The sequence below is a fragment of the Rhipicephalus sanguineus genome, chromosome 1 (assembly GCF_013339695.2).
Source record: "Rhipicephalus sanguineus isolate Rsan-2018 chromosome 1, BIME_Rsan_1.4, whole genome shotgun sequence".
Taxonomy (NCBI): domain Eukaryota; kingdom Metazoa; phylum Arthropoda; class Arachnida; order Ixodida; family Ixodidae; genus Rhipicephalus; species Rhipicephalus sanguineus.
The window spans coordinates 319,489,190-319,493,871 of record NC_051176.1 but is presented as its reverse complement, the minus strand read 5'-3'; the positions used below and the strand labels follow the sequence as shown (position 1 = coordinate 319,493,871).

General features: G+C 54.2%; 1 pseudogene; it reads right to left on the bottom strand.

Annotated features, from left to right (window-relative positions):
* Positions 1–2,392: 2,392 nt before the first annotated feature.
* On the bottom strand, positions 2,393–4,108 carry LOC119383682 (uncharacterized; annotated as a pseudogene).
* Between the last annotated feature and the right edge of the window lie 574 nt (positions 4,109–4,682).

The window sequence follows — 4,682 nt, the reverse complement described above, 5'->3', positions numbered from 1 at the left end:
GCGGCCTATAATGCTGGATCGCGCTCGCGAACTTCAAAATTCATATAAAATACCTTCCAAGCTTTATTCGCTGTCGATATTTTGCAGATGGTACACGGGAATCGATCCAGCAGGCTATCTCGGCCGCGAAATTTTGTGTCAGTACCCCTTTAAGGTGTGCATAATGATGAGGCGGAGCCTTCTGCAGGAGAACTATGTAGACGGCGAGGTAAATCGATGCTCCATCAGACATCTAGGAAATCTTTCGAAGGTATTGCTTATTGCTTTTCGTCATCAGTATACTACAAACATGCGTTATGCTTTTTTTTTCATTAAGTCGTTAATTCAATAAAATGGGCGACGTCGCGTTAAACGGGCTCAAGAAAACGGGAAACGTCAAAATGCGCATCAAAATCATCACATTCGAACAAAAAGTTAATATCAGTGACCAGTGGTGGTAGCGCTCTCTCATCTGCTTCGAAATCGCCTGTCTCAGAGCATTCAAGTTCAGCAGGCTTCAGACGGGGTGTCCCACAAGCACGCATATTCTTACACGATTGACGAAAGGAAAATAAAAGTGGCATCGTCGCAAAATTTTGCCATCGCGGCCGCCGTGGCTGCGGCCAACAGACACACGAAGCGATTCCAAAACGGTTGCCGCAGAAAGAGCAACTGTGATAATGTGGCCAAACACGAGCCCGAAACTCCGCTGTCTCCTCACGTGGGGGATCGTTTGTGCTGTCGGTCAAAAGGTACGCGTCTCACCCGAGGAGCCGCGGAGGGCCGTGGCCACTCGCGAAACAGTTACGTCGTTGTCACGTGATCCGCATTCTCCGCCTCTCTCCTGGGGATTTCTCCCCCGTGTGAATGTCCCGCCTAGCCAAAGCAGGACCAGCCCACCAGTTCTACTGTGACCCAACCTTGCGCGACTTAATGCAAGCTTCGAACGTCGAAGGGGTAGATCTTGGGGGAGATCCTCCTCGACATACTCGGGCATTTGACAATGGGCATCTCGCGCACCCCTCCGACGTCTTTTCTTTGCTTCCCTTTGTCTGTCCGCACCCCCGTCCCCGACGCCGGAAGGAGTGGCGGGGGCCGCGCCGCTATCCCGAGAGGGACAATGGTAGAGGAGGAAGGACGGCCGAAATGAGCTGCAAGTGTTCCCCCGTTTTCAACTTTAGCGCGCAAGTTTAGTCGGTGTCGCTGTGCGCGCCTTCTGTGTGACAAGAGAATCGGCCGACGAGAGGCTGGGAGCACGATAAGACGCGGACGGCGTCTTTCATAGACGATCGGCCGATTGTTGGCGTCGTTTCAGTGTAAATAGGACGACGGCACGACAAAAGACATTCCCGGCGACAGTCGGCAGACCGAAATTGGTGTCGTGTCGTTCTAGTGTGAACGCGCCTTAAGAGAGTGCTCAAGGTCGTGAGGCGCGCTGACGAACGGACGTAGCTTCTTGCCCCCTAGTCATCCCTGCGGTTCCTAGAACCACTACGAACGGCAGCGAACACGGCTGGGGTGTAGGCCTTTGTTGAGGGGGGAGAGTAATATGTAGCAGGACAGGAAAACGGGCACCCTGCGTCCGCTGCGGTGACGTCACGGCTCGCGCTGGCGTGCAGCCGCTGTGCGCTGACAGTCCTAGGAAGCTGTTCAAAGATAATACTTTATTTTGGAATGTGTACAAAACAGTTACATGCCACCGAGATGAGGCAAAAGGAAACAGACGAAACGGTTTCCTGACTAGGCCTACATCCCGGCTCGTAATAGAAACAAAAAACAAGGACAGTAGTGATGAAAGCGAAAAACATCCAGTACAGCACAATTCACCAGCATCACTGTAAAGAAGTCATGAAAGATTCATACCAATTTCAAGCAATTTCGCTATAGAAGTACCAAAACCTATAAATCTTTCATGTTGATATGTCCATCAGAGTAGAGTTGAGATTAGATTTAATGAGTGAAGAGGTACAATAGTATCAATCATAATTCAGAATTCAAGTGGAGCTAACAATGTGTGTAGCTTAACAATGGAAACGCAGTGAAGTACAACCAGGTGAACAGAAGTATTGGGCGCGAGGACATACCGTGGCGCCGCCATGCGGAGGCATCCCTGTGACGTGCAAGGTTGGATTGCTCCGCCGGCCCTCTCCCGCTCAGCCCGCAGCCGCTTTCGCATCTCTTTTTCATTATTATTGTTGTACTTCACTTCAACGAAATCAGAAAAATACTGCTGCGGCTTCGTCACTGACTGTACGAAATGCTAAATAACTGCGAGGGGAAGAGGAGAAAACAACTTTATGAAATGCCTGCAGAGATGATGAGGCTCCCTCCACGCAGGGAGGACGAGCTTTAATCGCGACGCGGCCATTACGTCAGTCTCGTGCATTGTGCTCTTCGAGGCCTTGCTCCCGAGCTACTTCCGCGGGTCTGAGAGGGCCGCCTCCCCCTTCCTGGGGCGCCGCCCCCCTTCTCTTCGGTTGGTTAGTCCTCGCGCGGCCGCATTGGCCGTCTCGTTGTGGTTCGCGTCCCCGCGTTCCGACACATCACTGCCCACGTGGGCCGGAAACCACTTGATCACCGCAGCACTTTCGCGTCCGATGTCTTCGACCTTGGGCAGTATGGGCGCTGCCTCACTACATACCCTACCCTTGGCGTAGTTCTTCACTGCCGTTCTATAAAGTCACACAGCACTGTAGTGCATTCGGGGTCGGAGACGGCCAAGGCGATGGCCACCTCCTCCGCATTGTGCGCTTCTCGAGTCCGGACGCTCGCTGCGGTCTTCGTTGCACCCGTCGATGCTCCGACGATCACCGCCGCGTATGCGTCGCTGCTCCCTTTGTACTCTGCCGCGTCCAAGTAGACGGCGCCTTCTTCTCTGGCGTGAATGTCCACGAGAGCCTTGGCCCTTGCCAACCTCCGCTCCTTGTTGTGCTCGGGGTTCATGTTCTTCGGCATCGGGCAGACCCTGAGTTTTCTGTTGATGCTAACCGGTATAGGTACGTCGTTCTGCTGCTTGCCTTCTCTCTGCTCGAGGCCAAGGTCCCGCAGTATCTGTCTTCCGGTTCTCGTTTCGGAGAGACGCTCGAGTTGCGCCGTTCTCTGTGCCTGGGCTATTTCGTCCAGCGTGTTGTCGACTCCCAGCGCCATGAAATTTTCGGTGCTCGTGCTCCCGAGGAGACAGAGTGCCGCCTTATACACCTTGCGTATGGTGGCGTCTATCTTGTTACGTTCACTCGGCCTCCAGTTGTGGAAGGCTTCCACGTACGCTATGTGGCTAACTGCAAAGGTTTGAACGAGCCTAGTCATGCTCTCCTCCTTCGTTCGCGCTCTTCTGTTGGACACCCTCTTGATGAGTCTCATTGCCGCGGCCGCTTTGCCCGCGAGCTTGTTCACCGTTTCACCGTTGACTCGGTTTCGTTCGATGAGCAGCCCGAGCACTTGAATCTTCTCGACCTCCGGTATTACTTGTCCTCCCGCCGTCTTGATCGTGATCTTGGGACGCTCGTACTTCCATATTCTTTCTTCTCCTGCCCGCTCCTTTCGGTGGAATCACCAGCAGCTCTGACTTGGCCGGAGAGCAGACGAGTCCAGACCCGTCCAGCTGCTCCTCGATGGCGTTGACCGCTTCTGGCAGTGTTGTCTCGATGTGTCCGTCGCTTCCTCTCGGTACCCAAAGCGTACCGTCGTCGGCGTAGATGCTGTGCCGCACTCCCGTTACTCTTTCTAGCCGGTTGGCCACCCCGATCATCACGACGTTGAAGAGTAACGGGGAGATAACCGAACCCTGCGGGGTACCGACGCTGCCCAGCTTCTTCTCATCGAGCTGCAGGTCTCCCGCGCGGATTTGGGTGGTCCGTTCCGTCAGGAAGTTTTTGATGTACTCGTATGTTCTCCTGCCCATGTTTAGCCTGAATACTTGGGCCAGGATAGCCGAGTGTCTCACTTTATCGAAGGCGCTCTGCAGGTCCAGCCCGAGTATGGCTTTGTTGTCCTTGGTGCCCGTGATATCGTCGATCATCTCGTTCTTCACTAAGATCATGGCGTCTTGCGTTCCGAGCTTGTTCCGAAACCCGATGATGGAATTTGGGTAAAGCTCCGATTCTTCCAGGTAACGCTGCCACCTGTTCATGAGAACGTGCTCGAGGACCTTTCCCACGCACGAAGTGAGCGAGATCGGCCTGAGATTCTCTATGTTGGGCGGCCTGAAGGCTTGGGGATGAGGATCGTCTTGGCTGTTTTCCATTGCTTGGGCAGCCTTCCATCTTGCCAGCACTTGTTGTAGAAGTTCGTGAGCGTTTCGATGGCCGCTTCGTTGAGGTTCTTGAGCGCTCTGTTGGTCACTCGGTCGGGACCCGCGGCGGACCTACCATTGAGATCCTGCAGGGCAGCTCTGACTTCCCACGTCTCGATGTCTCGATCTAGCGTCTCGTTTTCGTTGCCTTGGTAATCCGGGTGTCTCCGTGGGGGTGGTTGGTAGGTACTTGGCGTCCATGCGCCGCTTGACCTCGTCCTCTCTGTGTTCGCAGATTGCCTTGTGTAGGATCCTGGCCAGGTTGTTGTGTTTGTGGCCCTTGGTCTTTGTTTCGTCAAGGAGGTGCCGCAGCATGTTCCACGTCTTGCCCTTGTGCATCTGTCCGTCGGCTTCCTTGCAGGCCTCGTTCCATTGTTGGGTGCATAGCACCTTGGAGCGATCCTCGATCTGC